The sequence below is a fragment of the Lonchura striata genome, chromosome 4 (genome assembly GCF_050655825.1).
Source record: "Lonchura striata isolate lonStrDom1 chromosome 4, ASM5065582v1, whole genome shotgun sequence".
In the NCBI taxonomy this organism is placed as follows: domain Eukaryota; kingdom Metazoa; phylum Chordata; class Aves; order Passeriformes; family Estrildidae; genus Lonchura; species Lonchura striata.
The window spans coordinates 21554434-21573781 of record NC_140706.1 but is presented as its reverse complement, the minus strand read 5'-3'; positions in this window follow the sequence as shown (position 1 = coordinate 21573781).

Sequence of the window (19348 nt, the reverse complement as noted above, 5' to 3'; positions counted from 1 at the left end):
AAAAAAAATCAACTCCAACAAAATCTGTCACTAGATGGGTTGGTTGTTTAGGGACATTTCTTTTTCCTGGTATCAGGTTTTCTTCTGGTAGGGAAGGAAATAAGAGATCTGACTAAGTAACTTGATGGATGTAATGAAAATACAACATCTACAAGTGACTAAATGAAATCTTATTTCATTTAAGTAACAAAGGATTGGAAAGCTGATTTTTATAAAAGGTTATGTTAAAGGTTATTCTATTTCTTCAAAAGTCATCCTGAATTCTACTTGATTTGCTCTTGAGTATTAAGTGCTGCACATGATCTTAACCTTAAGATTTTTATTACTTTCCACACTCTAGTGTAGCAAGGGGAATTTGACCTATAAACAAAGGTCAAATTCCCCTCATTTACTGTGGTATAATTCTGGGAAAATAATGTTGAAATCAGTGAAATTACTTTGTAAACCAAGCTTTTAGACAGGATATGAGAATAATTAGTATGAATTTGCATCTAGACAATGTTTCATAATACTTATTTATATGTTTGTATGCTTTATTGTCAAAATCAATTTTGCTGGCATTTCATCTCAGGCATCTAATTATTTATTTTTAGACTTTGGTTTTCAATGTAGAATATGACATGACTGTGTGCCTTCCCCAAAAATGAAAATTTAAAAAATAACCTATCATGTCCAAAATTTGAAGAAGCTGCTGTTTTCTGTAACTGATCTATTTGGATTGTACTAATTGGCTCATAAGCTTGAAGGGTTCAAATACTTGTGCATTTATGTTAAATCTTCTCTTGTTATTTGTCTTCAGTTAAGGGCAACTACTGCTCTTAAAGCTCACAACAACACTATCTTGTGGGAAAGAAAATTGTAAACAGGGATACTAAACCCTGGTAGTGCTACAGCAGCAATTGCAACAGCAGCAACTGCAATCATGTCTGAATTTTGTGTACCCCTTTTGATCTATAGGATAATGTAATTCAGAGCTGTGTATACAATTAAATGCCACATATGCATAAAATCTGTAATATGCTGACCTCAGAGGAAAACCATTATGTGATAAGAAGGTCTGTGTAAATAAATACAGAAAATTACACAGAGCATGCTGGTTAAATAAGTTTGAAAACTGATACTTCAGGGGCTGAAGCAATCCATAACACCATTTAATCAACAAAGGGATTATTTTATTAATTTCATTGTCTCCTACTCTTTTTTTAATTCCTTCCATCTAATTTTTCTTCACTCTTTTGCTATTTCTTCTCATGTATAAGCATTAACTTGGTCTTAAAAAGATACTTTGAGGAACTGAATTTAATTTCATTTAATTTAACCATAGAAAGCTAGTTTTGTTGTTTTGAAATCAATATATAATACCTTTAGGGAGATATTTGCATTCCAAGTTGATAATAAAGTGGTGGGGTTTTTTTGCATTATCAGTGCTTTTCTTCTCCTGGGGTTGAAGATTGACCCCAGAGAACCTGCTAGTTCTTATTGTTTAGCTCTTTCACCACACACAAAGATCTCTAAAGATGACACTTATTGTTTCAAATGTGCACAACACCTTTGCACAGATGAAATAAGTTTGCAGGCAATGAGAACAAATATACTGTAACAGTGAAGTTTCTCTGAAATTACTCTGAAACTATGTTTTCATTTTTTAATAGACAGTATCTTTCTTATAAGAAAGGCCAATATTAAAAAAAAAAAAAAACAAACCTGTTGGTAAACATATTGACAGTTTCTTAATTTAATTTTGAAGAAAATAAAATCATAGGGAAAAGGTGGAACAAAATGCTATGCACAATATATACAGAACATGTGAGGATGAAAATGTAACTTAGGTTATTATAAATAACCTATTGCAAAATTTATGTATTGAGAAGAATTCATTGTGTCAGATATTTTGTCAGGAACCATGCATATTTAAAGACAATAATCCTGTTTGCTGATTTCTTTATTTATTTATAAGTCATTTCAATGTGAAAAGCACTGCTGGACAAAGAATTTTAATGCAGTGGATATAACATCAGGCTTTTACACAGCATTATTTGCATACTTTATTTCCATTCTTTTTATGAATGGCATGCTATTGCATTTGTATTGAAGTGTAAATTCATACACATTTAAACCAAATTCTCTTGGCAGGATAATATAGAAGTGTCATTAATCTTATAAATTTCAGCAAGCAAATGACTTGTTTCTCACCTAACAATAGTCATTGACATGGCATCAGCACAAAATGTGTTTTACCTTAAATATTGCTGTAAAGTTATCATCTCAATCTTCTGAACTGGTACAGAATCCTGAAGATTGATGGAGAGAAATACTAGAAAAAAAATAAAAGGACAGTAGAAGTAACATTCTGAGTGAACACTGCTCCTGCTCTGCTTAAATAGTGTGTTTGAACTCATGAATTCACTTAAATACTGACTCTCCTAGATAGACTTTTTGTGAGTGGCCAGAAGAAAAATGATCAAGGTATTGTTTGAGCAACATTTTCTGAAAGTCCTTGTTTCTATCTAGATGGTAAGAACAAATTTAAGATAGTTCAATTAAAAATAAAAAGCTCTCGACCTGAGACTTCAATGCCTCTATTGTTACTTACCCTGATCATCACTTAGGTCTGGTGGATCACACAGTCCAGTGATTGTCTGCCTAGACAACACGTTATCATGCGATATTGTCTGAGTGGCTTATCAGCAGCGGACAGATCTCATAATCTGCACTGATTCCAGTGCATCTCATCTTTGTGGGTCTCTTTCTCTTGGTGATACTGGAGGGAGATTTAGAAAACAGAGTCACTCTGTCCTGCAGGAGTATCCAGTGGAAGTCTTCTTTGTTAGGCAGAAATTCCTCAGGAATTGTTTTTGTGTATAGGCTGTTAATGAGATACTGCTAGAAAATAGTCTTTTGTATACAAGCTTCTTTGCTAAGTAAACAAGTGCTCTATTTCAGCTACCTCAAGGAAGCAGCACCATCACCTGTGGCTGAATTATACAAAAGTATAAAACTAAATTTGCAAGCTTTAACACTCAAGAACAGATTTTTAAAAGACTGTCAAAGTAAGTAGAACTACATGTGTAGCTAAGGCTTCTAAATTCCCGGATCAGGTAGGGTTTATTCTCAGCATCCTGTTAAATTGTGGGTTTTCCTGCTTCTAGTGTATGTGTTTTGCATCAGTTTTGCAATATAACTAAATTTACCTGTGGCTTCCAGAAAGCCATAGACAGCTTCAGGGTTGTGACTGCAACATCATGCCTAGATGCTAATTCCAGCATCCACTAAATAATGCTTTGAAGATTCTCAATACCATTACTTGATACAGCTACTTGTATGTGAGGCCAGAGACCAGTGCTCGATTTTTTTGAGTTGTAGTTCAGTATGTCTTCATTTTCCTTATGACATTGATAATTTCTTTCTTTTTTCCCTAATGGCAACTTAAATCAGAACAAATAGTTGTGTGCAACTATCTCCCTCGGAACTAATTTTTTTCATCACCTTTAATCTTTCTTCACTTATTCTTTGAAAATCTTTAGTTAATCTGAAACATTAGGACTGAATTAGGTAACATTCCTTTTAACAAGATGTTCAAGATGTAAGCACACAGAGACACACTTCTATCCAGTTATGAATGCTTTGTATGTTTATAAGGATGTTTATAAGTGTTTTAAAAACATTCTACTCCGATGCTATTGAAGATACTGTAGTTCTATATGGAACTATGTGCACAGGTTAAATGAACTAAGAATCTCTCTTTTCTCTCATGTCTCACTCATAAGATTGAAAGAAATGGAAACTGCAAAGCTTCTGAAAGATTAGGGAAAAAAAAAAAGAAACTAATCCATCTACTTCATAAAGTTCCACACTACTTTGTGGAAACCACTCTTGACATTGCTGCAGATCTTCTTCTGACCCTGTCCTGCTATATCACTCACTTGCACAATATGTCCTTTTCAGTGTTTTACCAGCTCTAGAGATATACCAGGTTTTGGTTAAAAAGCAGAGTTCTTCTGCTCTTTCTATTTATATATCCTATTTCTAGTAGCAGCTCTCTGGTCACAGGGAGAAACATCCAACTTTCCCAGGCATTGTTCTGGGCAAGGCAGTGAGCAGCTCAGAGAAAAGAATTGTAAACAATTCTTATCTTAACCTGCTACACCTGGTGTTGTGAACATGTGGAATGTGTTATGGAGATATGTTTACCAAAAGGATAGTTTCTTAATTAGCCAATGGTGATGGTTTATTAATTAAAGGACCAATCAAGTCCACCTGTAGTGAACTGGTGTATAAAAAGCAATGGGTTTCTTAATAAAGTGAATTAGCCTTCTGTGAAGTGTTGAGAATCTGTGTTACTTATTGTCTAGTCCTAGCCCAGTGCACTGACACCTATTTATATAGTAAACTTATCCTATTACATAAATGTACTGGTTTTTGATTGTTAATGCAAAAGTTTAGATGTATTAAAGGGCATTTCTACCTTAAAGCCACATAACTTGTTTATTAGCTTCTAGTGACTTAACTATGAGTTGATGCTTAACATTCCAATGAATCTTATAAATCTATCTGGCTGTGGCCAGCCAGCGTTAATTTGGAACTAGTGTACTGTTGCAAAAGGTATTAGAATCTGCTAAAACAGTAAGCTCGGGAGAGTTACTTGTTCTCATAAAATAGTACTTTACTTTTGCATACAAATTAAATTGTGTTTTGTTTTAAAAGTAGAGACAACTTACTTACCCTGAGGATATGTTTTATTATCATGTGAAATATGGAATGCTATTTTGCTTCAAGACATAAAAGCAATTTTCCTCTAAATCCCCCTAGAAGCTACTGCATCAGCTTACCTAGTTATCTAACATCTGTGAGGACTGTCTTTCAGTAAGTGTTCTTCAGTATTATTAATTTGTACAAGACTTGTACAAATGAAATATTTTTTTAAAAAGGTGATTTTGTATTTCTTCTAAAGTTAAATTAGACTAAATTTTAGTTGTTATGAGCAGATCTTACCTTACCATATTTAAAGTTATAACATCTTGTGGTGGGCTAGCTGTGGGCAAAACCACAGGGGAAAAAATAGGAAGAACAGGAAACAAGCTTATGGGTCAAAGTAAGACAGGGAAATTGCTTATCAATTACCATTATCAGCAAGACAGCCTTTAGTAGGGAAAAATTAACTCATTGCCAGTAGAAATAAAACTGTAATTATTAATTCAGGTAGAGGGAAATAAAAGAGGAAACATTAAACCAACATCATTAGTACCCTTTTTTCCAGGCTTTACTTCACTCCCAACTCCTCTGCCTGCATGCCCGATCCTCATCCTGTCCCTGCAGCATCACTGGGAGGGAGAGCTGCAGCCAGTCCCTGTTAGCTTATCTCCAGCACTACTTTTTCCTCACACACTTCCCTTGATCCAACATAAATGCTTCAGAGGCTTCAGGGAACATTTTCTCTGGTGCCATGGACCTTCTCCTCCTCCTCACAATGTTGGTTTTCCATCTGTTTCTGCTCTTTCTTAAATGCACTTTCCTAGAGGCAGCACCACCACCTGGCTGAGGGGCTCAGCCACGCTCTGTTGTCCCCCCAGGATCTGGCTGGAGCTGGCCATGTGCAGCATGGGACAGCCCTGGCTTCTCCTCACAGAGGCTGCCCCACAGCCCCCACTGCAAGGACTGGGGCTCCTGCACCCTAATTTAAAAATAAAATGGGTAACAGTAGAAGCCGTTCAGAAATCCAAATGTCTTTCACCATAATGCTTTCCAGCCTTTAAGCTTCTTTCTTCCTAAATGTTTGCTGTCTTCTGTGAAAAGTCCTTCAAACACTTGAAAGGATCCCCAAAAAATCTCTTCTGATCTCCCAAGTTTCTATCAGTTTCAATGTCCATGTGGACTGTAACCAATCAGAGTTCATTGCCTAATGGTGTTAACGGCAATTCATTTCTTCTTTTAATTAAACACAGATGTAGATCTAAAATTTAAGAAAATAGGAAAAGCTGTATTCCCATGCCAAGCTCATAATTTCCTTTTTCTGCCACACTGCAGGGTCATTGACAGTACCCCAGAGTGTACCACAGATGCACATTAATTACCCGTTCTCTAATTACTAGGGTATCAGTATAACTGTTCAGCCGTTCATTAAACTTTCTTCTTTCAAAGCTCTAGAGACATGTGCAAGTAGCTCACAACTTGGCAATTTTAATTGAACTCTATTAACTCATAAAATTGTACAAAAAACTCTAGTTATCAATAAAGAATCCTTTTTCATTTTGTCCACTAAGCCCACAGCACACAAATGATCGTTTTTGATACAATCTATTTAGACATCTAACAATTCAGCTGTTCACAATGTTAATTATTGGGAATACATCAACAGGATTAGGGAAGAGCCCAGGCTGTTAAATTACCTGCTGAATTCCTCATTGAAGACATGCATGGAAGCAGCTAGCTAAATAAGCAAATCTAAATAGGGTGGTTATCTAAAAAGGTTGAATATTAACAAGAAGAGTCCTGTGCAAATTAATAGAGATGCTAACACGCTAAAAACACATCAAACTGTTCTGTGATATGTATAATTCCAGGATATAAAGTGAAATTTTACTATCTTAGAACATTTTCCCCAACATCATTCATTATTTGACTGAAGGAAGGGTTATGACATGAATGAACCAGTCACAAAAAACGATGTCTTGCTTTTTGATGTCAGTATTTTTCTTGTGTCTGACACACCTTTGATTTTTAAGGTTTATTTCTTAAAAAATGTCACAGGAACTGTCTCCTGTTTATAAGAAGCCTGTGAGATGTCATGAGGATTCTCATTTGCTCTGATTTTGATTTCACATTGCAGCTTCAAAGTGTACCTTTTCTTCTACTGTATTGGTATAGGAACCATTACTATACATTAATACAGTTAGCATTACTTGATAAATATGAGTTAATTTTTTGTGATTTGTAATCTACATGTTGTTTTCCAGGAGTCAGAATTCACTGGTGAATTCTTAGTATTCTTTAGCAAATTCCTTGTCTTACTTTAAGTAATCACATCTTTTCAAAGCCCTTCTCAATATATTCAGCAGAATTAATGATCTGCCTAAACAACTTTTCAGAACAGAAACAATTAAGATGTTATTATTACAGATATATCCAATAATTCACAAAAAATTCCACTTACTCCTAATTGTTATGTTATCTATACCAGAGTAGTCAGTGAATATTTTCTTGTACTTAGCTGATCTATATAGTATATTTTTAAAGTTCTCTACAATTCCACACAAAGAAAATTAGGATAAGTACTCTTGTTTCACACCATAAAAGTAAATAGTTTGAAATACATGCATGTCTTTAAAGTTATAGTAAAACTAACAGTTGAATACTTATCATTAAAATAGATACTACATCTATTTTACATATTACATATTTTACATATATTACATATTAAAATAGATACTACATCTATTTTACATATCCATTTAAAATAGATACTACATCTATATAATACGCCAAATTAGTGTAAGTGGTTAGCTAGAACATACTTTTGTAATAAATGTAATGTTAAGCCATTGTAAAAACTACTCTTTACAACAGGTATTAAAGCCAGTTTCTTCATAAATGAACAGTTTTTTTAGTCTATTAAAATTAGTCCTATATAGAATTCCTTATAAAATATGTGAATTACATAATTCACATATGAATTATCCATTTTAAAAATATGTAGAAAATATAAAGGGAGGTTCTTCTCCTTGCAGTGTATTTCAGGATACTGGACCACCATGTTGTATCAAATGAGAGTCAGCTGAATGGTTGCTTTGTGTTAATCAATAAACAGATTAACTCCATACAGATGATTCTGCTTAAATAAGCATGTGACACTTATGGCAATTAGAAAAAAAGAGAAGACAACATTTGTTGATTGATCCTGTCTAAATTCATCCAGAAGAGCCTCAGCTATCTTTTGCACTTTGAAAAAGTAAAAGAAATGTGCCAGGAAATTGCTCAATTTTCTCTCTGGTCTGTAACATTGACTATTTCCTGATTCAGTTTTTTTTTCTTTTCCCTGATCAGTTAAATGAGGATTACACTTGATTACAGATTACACTTAAGTGTAATCATGCTGCCTTTACTAAACATTTCCCTGATTTGGTTATTTGAGTACTAAGATAACTACGAATCTTTACCATCAGAATGAATTTCTGTCACCCCTTATGGTAAACAAAAGTAAAAAATCAGGAAATTAATTACACATAGTTAATGACTTAAGTGGGATGTTGGATCACTGAGAGAACACAACCAGGAGAAAAAAAAAATCTTAGTAACAGTCAAAATGCTGAGCTAAAAAATAGCAAATAAAATTTGGATTTGTACACATGTGTTGCCAGGCACAGATACAGAAATGGTGACCAAGTCCATTAGAGCATGGTGTTCATAACACCAAGGTTTTAGGTTTGATCCCCATATGGGCTATTCACTTAAGAGCTGGAACTGATAATCCTTTTGGATCCCTTCCAACTCAGAATATTCTGTGATTTACTCTCCAAACTCCAGGCACTATTCGAGAGGTTCTGTGGAAGATTACTGCATAGCCAGCAGAGGTGTAGAATGGATTTTGGGTTCTGTGCTGTCTTTTGGTCTAGGCTTAATCACCCAAGGCTGTGAGAGTGGCAGCTGCTTGCTCACCCCATGTCCCTGCAGCACCTCTGGAGCGGGGCTGGTCCTGCCCATGTCTCCCCACAGGGCTTGCCAGGGTGGCCCTGAGGTACAGCACTCATCAAAGTTTCCATATGTTCCTTGCAGGGAAAATATGGAATCTACCTTCTATGAGAGACAATGTAAAATGAATAGTTTTTCCACCGGTAATTTGAAGTATAAAATTAAAATAAGTTTTATAACCTACTGTCCAGAACCTCGTTTCTTTGTGTAGTCTACCTATGTGATAGGTAGTGTCTTAATTCTGTTTTAATAGGAGTGCCACTGAGCATGGCAAATTTGAAAAATGTTTTATCCTAAAATTAGGAGGGAATAGAGAGATGGCAAGAAAGAAGAAAAGAACTTATTTAATATCTTATATTTTCAATTAATGATGCAGAGGACTATGTCATACCATGATACTCGTTTTGATGTGAAAATCATTTTAATGGGATATTTAGATGAGGTATTATTTTTTATTCTTATTCAATTATATCTGTATAAATCACTACATATTAACATCCTGGTCAAGGACTTCATTTACATTTAATTAGTTTCTCTGTAAAATGATTTCTGCTCTTGAAATTATGCATTTGTACATTACAGAACAATCAAATTATCAGCCTCACTGCCAAAGATCAATTTGGAACTCTGAGAAGTGTGATGAAGTATGTTTTCCATCATTAAAATTACCTGCAAATTCGTCAACACTGTCAAAATGCCTATGGCTGTTATTTAATTTGGTTATGACTAGCAGGAATAAGTGGGATTATGTAATAAAATAGAATTTTCGAGAAAGTTTATCTTTCCATGAGTGAAGAACTCACTGGAAGTCAAAGAAATCATGAGAATAAATGGGTCTATGTTTTATAGATCTTTTCTTCCCTAAAATGTGTAGTTTTAAAATAGGTATAAAAAAATGTTACATGAGTTCTAATTAAACCTGAAGGATTCAAACATCAGTGACATTTACAACTAGTGCACTGGCATGTGAAACAGGATATTTTAAGAAAGGAAAGTCTAAGCTTAATTCTGTTTCCTGATTCTTTATTTTCATGAGAACAGTCTTGAAGATGGCAATCTGAGAATGACACAGTAAAATAAGTAAGTGGTCCCCTCGCAAGAGGGAACAGACAGCAGTACCTAAGCAGAGCTCAGTGAAATCTACAGTGACTATTTTCACACTCCTAATTCTGTCCAAAGTACTAAGTAGTTTTTAACTGTAAAAAATATTACCATAGTATCCTATTCTGTCTGTGGGACAATATGAGAAGTTCTCTGTTCTACACAGAGAATTTTATGATTTTTTTTTTAGAGAGCTAGAATGCAAAATGGTGATATGAGAAATCTGTTGCCAATACAGGTTAAATAAATCTTCCTACCCGAGGGAACAGTTAATGTTGCTTTTAATAGGTATCTCCTGAGTTTCTGCAATCTAAGTGCAAACCATGAAAAGTTAATAACTAGCAAGTTTATACTAATTGTAAAATGAAGTAAATGCAAAGCTTACATTTTCTTGGAAAATAAAAATGTTAAAAGAGAAAAAGCCTTGCCACTGCCATTTTTTCCTGGCTTTTGCTTTTAATTGTGCAAATTTGAATTTTGGAGCATTAACTTATACAGGGCAAACCACTATTAAGCCTGAGCTATTACTATGACAGCAACTTATATAATGTATAGTTACTCATGTTTTTGAGTCCTGTTTTTGTTCCTATTTGATTAAAAAAAAAAAGAAAAAAGAAAACCACTAATCTTTAGTCCCGTTTTGGGCTTGTATAATGAGAGATTGTGAATGTCATGAATTGACCCTGAACAGCAGTTAAGCACTCGACCACTTGCTCACTCCACTCTTTACTCCCACTAGAAGCACAGAAAGCAGGAAAAACAAAAGTGTGAAATCTGTGGGTTCAGGTAAAGACAGCTGAATAGGTGGAGGAGAGAGGAAAAACACAAGTAATGTGAAGACAGTCACATGCCACATCCCACAATCAGACCAGTGCTCAGCTAATCTCCAGACAGCAGCAATCTTGAAAACCAAAAAGTCCTCATCTTCTTCCTCTGCCCCCAGTTTTTAATGTTGAGCAGGATGTTACATGGCACGGAATATCCTTTTAACTCGTTGGAGTCAGCTGTGCCAGCTATGTTGCCTCCCAGTTTCTTATTCACTCTCAGTATTCTTGCTGCTAGTCAGGGAGGCTGGAGAAAAGATAAAGAGTGATGCTGGTGCAGCCACTGTTCAGCCAAAGTGTTATCACCTGTGGGTTAACCACAAACCCAAAATACAACACCTTTTGGACAGCTATGAAGCAGTACCCAGCCAAATCCCTTATAATGATTTTGGTGTTTTAAATCAGCTGCTGCTGTCAACAAATGTGAAGTCTGAGAAATAAACACAATAAATAAATTTATTGTGTTAATAAACACAAGCTACTCTTCTGAAGATTTTTCTTTGGCTGGTCCAACTGTTTTACCAAGCAATAATAAAGTAATACAGACTGAGGATCTTTACAATGCATGTTCCAAGTTCCAGAGGAGAATTCCAGTTCTAACAGAAAGACTTACTGTCATTTTGCCAAAAACAAAACAAAACCAACAACAAAACCCCCCAAAAAATACCACAAAAACAACAAACAAAACCAACAATAAAACCCAAAAAAATTACCCCAAACAAACAAACTAACTAAACTATCCAGTCTGTCCTGGCATTAGTACTTCTTGAAAGTAACACCTCAGTGAAAATGCATGGCCTTCCTTCCACTGGTCTTTGGCTATCTCAGTAGAGAATTATATATAACTGTGCAACCTCAGTCAAAGAGAAGTATCAAGCTTGGAAAATTCTGTGTATTTTTGGAAAGAAGGTACATTTCAGGATCTTTTCCTGATACTCAGTTATGAACTAAATAGAATTTCCTATTAGCAGGAATAAAATGAGTGGTTTAGTTTTCAAGTCAGTGTTTTAATTGTTTGCATTAAATCAGGCAAAAAGGTGTTTTAACAGCCTCTGTCAAAAGTTCTTTTAAGGAATCGTTTTGAGCCAGGTGGCTGTTGGCCACAGTAAGATAAAAATGCCAAATATAAGAACAAAGTTTATTTTGAAATAAATTTCACAGTTTGGTGAAGAGAGTTTACACTTGTGTGAACTTCATGAGAATTGAATTAGTGGTTAGCAGTTTGTAGGTGGGGGAAGGAAATGTGCAAAATTTTGTTTTTCTGCATTTCTGTACTTCTGCTAAACTGACACCTCAGTGGGGACTGAATGTCTTTATCTCATTTAAAAACAAAAGCTTAACTCTGAGAGACAGCTCCTGTCTCCATTGAGATCAGAGGTTTGGGAGTCAGGAGCTCAGTATATGCCCACAAACCTTAGACAGCTGATAGGAAAATGTGCCTCAGATTCTTTTATCTTCTGTGAAGAAATTATTTATTCTCAGGATATCTGTACCAATAACCAACCACTTACAAATACAGTGATGCTGGAATTCTTCTCTTGTATTTAGGATTTCTTTCGCTGTAGTTGAACTGAATGGAGGGTATGAGGAAGAAAACAACAGATTTTACAAGACTTATCTTTAAAATGATATACAGTGGTGGTCATACATATAGGTCATATATATCTTGGGACAGGTATCATGGCTCCACTTTTTATTTTCTTTGCCTTTTTGGTTGATTGTCAGATATTTGGAATAGGATTAATTTTCTGTAACATTTTACTCCTCAATGTAAATGATGCCATCAAAATGGAATAAAAATGCTTATTTTGTTAAAAATTTATAGATTTTAATGCAAGAAGTTAATATATATAATAGCCTGAATTTCTAGGAAAAAACACCAAACAAAACAAAACAAAAAATGATAACAAAACAGAACAGGATTTTGTCCATAATCTCGGGTTGCAAGTTTCTAACTTCTGTTTGAGCTTTATATGTCTTTCAGAAATATATTTGGCCTTAATTTGAAGGCTTTTGAGTGATGGAAAACAGAGCATATCACTTACTAGAAGGTTTGTCATGGATAATTATCTTTACTATAAAAATCATGCCTTATTTATGCTAAAAATTTATCCAGTTTCAGCTGCAGCCACTGGATACTGCTATGCCTTTGTTTAGCAGATTAAAAACCCTTGCCTTGGAAAAGTTAAGTAAATAGAGCTTTTTGGATCTCAAACTGCAGACTTCAAAACAGCCCTATGAGGTTTTTCTGAACATTTTCCTTTTTTTTTTGAAAACTTTTTGGAGGGTTAGGCAGTCTAATAATCTTTCCAGTGTTGCACTCAGAAGAAATATTTTCTTCATATTTCCTATATACATGATGGGATTTGTTTGGATTTCTGTTAATTTTCATGTGGCTAATGTTTAGACTGGGGATTTGAGTTATGATGCAGAATGTTTCAACAACAGTTTGAAATTGAATTACAATAAACTGAGGCACTAATAAGAAAGTCAAAGTTAACTTGGGCAACCTAAGTAAATTCTGGTTAATTAAATATCTGCAAACCTATTAGCTCTAGTTTTCTTCTCATCTAGGTCAGGGTCATCATAGTTTCTAAGAGCACAGAGCTGTGTATTTTACCACATAAAATGCATATTTTTTCTTCTAGTGCAGACAGATCTTCTAGAATTTATTTCAATCAGTAATGGCACAGTAATTATATCAATTTCCTTATATACATCAGCTGCACTAGTCTGCAGGGTGAAGGGCTGAGGAGAAGGTGGGAAATAATCTTCATTTGGTCACCCAGAGGGAAAAGAATATTTTCCCTACAATGAATGCTAACAACATAGGAAAACCTGTCTCCTTTGTAATAGAACATTGAGTATAACAGATGGTTGTCTCTGTCTGCTTCCTGTTTCTCGTTTGAATCCTCAACAGCCAGCAGAGTAGGCAGCTTGCTGGCCCAGTGGCTGAATCTTCTAGGTCAGCCAAATGAGGTGTGTTTGCATTCTTAGCTATTTTCCTATTTTCTGTTTTAGTTTCTGTTTGTTTGATTGTTTGTTTGGTTTTGGTGGGTTTTTGTTTTGTTTTTAGGTTTTTTAAAATTATTATTTGCTTGTAACCACGTAATTTTCTTCACCTACTTTCAATGATTTATATTTCTTTAATATGATGCCTCCATACCAGCCAAATAACTTATAAACATGGTACAGCCAAGTGCGAAGAGAAGTGAATTGAAGCTGCAGTGCATACTTTTGGGAACTGGGAAATATCATAGAAGAGACAGATGCAGGCAGATGGCCAGCCAGTTTGCTGTCCAGGAGAGTGCTGCACAATTCCAGCTGGGAGTTTCTGCTTTCAGCAGATAGGACCCAGCACATGGAGTATGAGGTCTCTCTGAATGTTCATTTTCATTTAAAAGAATACCCTTCAACTGAGGGTTGCATGGATTTGAATAGCCTTTTTATAATTTCTTTACTGGGTGGAGAAGGGTTAGTAATTACAAAAGCAAATGTGACTTCTTGAATGTGATATTTCGTCAATGGAATTTTAGCAAAGCTATTGCTCCTTTTACTTTTGAGAAAGAAAATGAGGAAAAAATGATGTGCTGTATTTTCTGCAAGCAATCTGATGTTGATTAACCCATTTCTCGTGATTATATTTTTCTCTTTTTAATTTAATGTAGAAATGTATGGGTAGAGGGGGTTGCATTTCCAAACAATGTATATTAATAAAAACTGCTGCCAAATCAAGAGTTTTTTAGAGAGATACTGAATTTACCAGGTCTGTGGTTTAAACTGTCTTTATAGATGGGAAATGTTTAATTAACCAACCATTTGTATTTTAGAACACTCCCTTTCCACTTGCCATTATGAATATTTTCTCCATGACTTCACAGGCTTTCTTACTAAATCATAAGAAAACCTATAACACTGTCCCTCAAACAATTCTTCTTCCACCTCTCTTTTGCTTTTAATGTAAACAAAGATTGGTCAACCAAATACGGCTCAGAAAGGATGTCTTCACTGGAGCATGGCCACAGATTGCCATACATTTGGCAAAAGATACAACTATATATGAACAAGCAAGTGAAAACTGTATTTGCATTTCCCAAACAATCTCTCTAACAAATCACTGGCAAAAATGCTCATTTCCTCTTTGAAGGTAATGCATCAGCAAAACTATGGGTAGCACACACCAGGTACAATCCAGAGTGTCAGACTGCAGTCAGTACTCCTGCTCTTTGGAGACTGGACATTTCTAACAGTGGTAAACAGAATGGCTTGTGTTCCACCTGTGGCAGAAGTGTGTGCAGAGCACAGTGGCTCATTTACAGCACATTTAGCAAGCCAGCCTTTCAGCTGCTCTGAAGACTGGAAGCAGTCCTCAGATGATATTCTTTCCCTTCCTGGAGGACCTAACATAAAGCAGATTGTTATAGAGAACCCAGCCTGCTTCATTCAGTGAAGTACACTAATGAATCAGTGATTTAAGAGCTATATAGCCTCCTTCTTTCTTTGTTTTGAAGTGTGATGTGATGCAGCCATTTTACTGGTAGAAATCTGAAACTGGCCAAATAATAAACAAAAAATCATGTACAAAGTGACCATGCAGAAAGTTTCTCATTTTTCAATAAATTTAAAAAATAGGAATCATTCTATTTTTATTCAGAATCTAAAAGATGGCAGGTGGCTTTCAGGTAATTTACTGCCTGTTCTTTCTCCAGGAACATCTGTTAAAATTATAGCCACATTCAGTGTAATACTTAGCCTGAAAGCAATTAGAATTTCTGGCTTTAATGCGTGGCTTGCTAAACTCTATTTTGTCATTCAGGCTCATGCTGCAGTTCTCTATGGTTTTAAGTTCTGGAAGCAGTATTTCTTTGTGCTAGGCAGTGCATTTATTATGCTGGACTTCTGTTCACTCAACACTTCTACAGTTTTAGAGACCAAAGCATAAGAGAAAAAAAATCAGCTCACTGCTGAAATTGGAATGTTATGTGAGAAATCAGGATTCCTTGGATGGCTCATCCTCTGTTGTTTCAGAAAGAATTTGAATGGAGAGAAGCATTAATCTTTTAACTACACAGTCAAGGTGGCAATGTGTATATTGAAAAAGAGAGAAAGAAAAACTTTTTGTGGGAAATAAAGTGTGATGCTTCCCAGCAGCCCAAGGGGCAGTCACAAATTCTTCTGTACACAAGTAAATGACAATGGAGGTTCTGGGGCATGTACTGGTCACGCTGTATAAGATGCTGGAGCAGCACTGTGTGAACATAAAAGTAGACAGTCTATGATCTGGGGAATATTTAAGGGTTTGTCATTCCCTCCTCACACGAGAGAACAGCTGGAGATCAATAGGAAGCAGGAATCAAAGGCACACTTGGTCTCATCAGTTCCCTATAGGGAACATTTGGGCTCAGAGGTGTGTGCAAGCACGAATTATGAGGACCATAACTCTTCTTTTTCTGATGTCAGTGATGATGTATCAGAAGTCATCTAACAGCTGAATTAGCTTCTGCATATGGGACTATCAACTTGTGACCAACATGATTAAAAGGCAGAAGGCAAATGTCCAATGATCCCTAGGCTTTTCTGCTTTATTTTTTCATGGCACAGTATTGTGTTTTGGGTAGAATGCATATTGGGACTGGATAATGGCAAAGAAGCTGCATTTTTGTACTTTCAATTTGAGAGAGAGGAAACCTCCCAGAGCCACAATCATCAAGACGTAATGCTCATTTTGTTTGAAAAAAGTCAGAACAAATATATACACCTGGATTTTAGAAAGATAGTTGATCCTTCAGTATGTGAAGGACCTTCTGGACCTTGTTAGAATATACCTGGCAGCATTCACTGTTAAAGGTTGCCCAGTTTTGTCATGAACTATGGGTTCACTTGGTATGAGAGTACTACTGGGAAAAAACTCTGAAAGACTGAGACTAAGATGGTGGGCACTGGCTTGCTGTTACGTTTCTTCATGTGGATATTCTCAGTTCAGTCAGAGAGAAAAAGAGAAAGATTTCTGCCAGGCTAAGACTGGGAAAAAGTTCAAGAAGAATGTAAACAATCTATTATCTTACTTTCCATTCATATTGTTTATAAATATGCTCTATCACACTAACCTAAGTCCAGTGTACCAATCAAGTGAAATATTTTTACTTTAAGACCAATAAAATTAATGTTCACAATGTTCTCTATAAAAGAAAGAAGTACTTTTGAATAAACACTCATTTTACCTTCTAAAATTGTACAAATCATTTCACCTGTCCCTGGCTCAACAACGTCATCTTCACATTTAGAAGTTCAGAGTATTTTTGGTATTTGTTGTTTCAAAAGAAGGAAGTCCATTCCCAGACATTTTTACAGCATTTTTGGGGTTATTAGGAGGTAAGCTGGCTCAGCTTTCAGTAGAAGATATATCAGAACCAAAAGGGTAGAGATGTCCCTTTGCTACCAGCTTACAGAGAGCTGTCTCAGTCAACTAAAATTTATGACATATATAAAAACTAACGATTGAAGTAACCTAAAAACTAGAAAGGCCCAAGCACTTCTTAAGTATTAATGTCTCATGACAAAGGATCTCTAATCTTCTTTGTAATGTTCCACATAGTTCTATCAATGCAATTAATGACTTTTAGTTGTGAGAAATTAATCAGTCAGTAGTTTTTGGCACAGTTGTTCCAAAGAGGTTAGTTTTGTTTGCTGGATCAAGAAGTGCCAACGAGTTGATGAAGACTGACTTTTTGTGAGTGCTTCCCGAGTGAGACAATTTTAATAATTGTTAAAAAAAACATTCTGCACTGACTCTTTTTTTGAATTAGTGACTCAGTCTAAAGGTGACAAGCTTGATCTGAAACCATGCAGATGCATGGTAGGAAAATGCATTATCTTTTAGTGTATCTGGGAAAACACAGATTAACTCCCAGAAGAAATGCACATGTGAAATAGTGGGTGGTGCTGGCATTGTACGTGCAAATTCAAGCTCAAGAACCAGACATTGTAGACCAGCCATTTAAGCAGAGTAGCTGAAGATCCATTAATCTCTACTACTAATTCTGAAAGGAAAGTAAGGTGTAAAAATGTTAATAGGCTTATTTTTGAAATCAGTGACAAATTTTTTTTGTTAATTTGATAGTCTACACATGTCAAGCACATACATAAAATTTTGTTGTATACTTTCTTCAGAGAAAAAGCCCTTCCCTCTCTTTTAGTAGAACATAAAATGAGGCCCTATTTTTCTTGTTAGAATTATTTTCAGTATGATACATTAATCTGAACACAACAAAGATGGGCATCAATTTTAAAGCACACTTATAAATTTGTTGTGTTAGGATATACATAAATAAATAACAGGAATCCTCTATCTCTGAACTACAAATTTCAAATGACTGCAGAAAATCACATTTGTTTCTGATAATATGCAAGTTTTTAAATTATTTCATATATAAATAAACCAGTTATTATGTCTAATAAAATATTAAAAGTACATTGCCAATACTTCTTTTGCATACTTTGACAAGAAATGACGTTGTGACTTTAGCCATTCAGATGGAGAAATGAGCAAGTCTCTGGTGTTTTTGCTGTAATTTTCATTCAAGGGAGACCATTAATGATTTTCTTTTATCTTTTTTTTTTCTTTCCTTACTCTCCCCCTCCCAATAATTTGATTAATCATTTAAGTTACATGTTTCTACTTGGCAGCCTCTGGATTCAAAGGTTCTAACTCAGCAATATGTCAAAAGGAGTGACACTGCAAAGGCTGGACTAAGCTTTGACATGACACTAAATGAGGAACTTTATCTCTTGAGGCATCTGAGTGGATTAGATTAAATGAACTTTAAGAGGAACTTTAGAGCTATGAGCATAACCCACACAATCCATAAATATTGAATATATCTGCAAATGTGCACTGTCTAGCACTACTCCGTGGTTTCAATTTTATATTAATTCTCCTTAAGAACTGCCCCATGTCCTTATAAACATGCACAAATTAAATGAAACAGCAAAGAAGTAAAATAGAAAGGCTTTCACAAAGTGTGGGAAAATTCTAAAGGTAACTTCAAGCTATGAAACTTTGGAAAATTGGGATTTGGAAAATTAGTCCTACCAAAAATTGTAAGACCTTTTTATGCAGATAAATACTCTTGTACAGAGAGGGTAGAAGTTTCAATTGAAGGTATGGTCTTAAAAATTCCTTTCAATTTGCACAGATCATCCATACTTGGCTTAATGTGGGGTGGGAGAAGTGTTGAACAGGAAGGAAGACTTCAGTTTTCTCTTCTGAGCTTTCTGTGCTTTGTACACAGTGCAGATCTGAGACACTTTGGCTTGGGGATCTACTGAACATCTCTGTGATAGATCTGCATTTGACTTTGCTCTCTGAAATAGTGTGTTATTTTATTTTTTCTTGTCAAAGAATTCTCTTTTTTCTTTATAAGTCAGACTTTTTGGTGCAAGGGTAAGGCAGCCTCTTCTGTGACATCCTAGAAGCAAATATGAATGTTGTGTAGGTGTGGATTGTGTAAATGGTGCAAACTGTGAGGAGGTGTGAGTTTAGATGTGCAGGGATTTGCCAACAGCTCCCTTTTGTTAATAAACTTGTAACTTCTATAGCTTAGCATATGTGACAGTATTTGGATGTTCCACATGAGGAATGAATTCCACATGAATTTACATCACCTAACTTCAGTGACATAAATACCAGGCCTGAGTTTAAGATACTGGTCTGAGCTCTCATTATAATTAAGGAATGA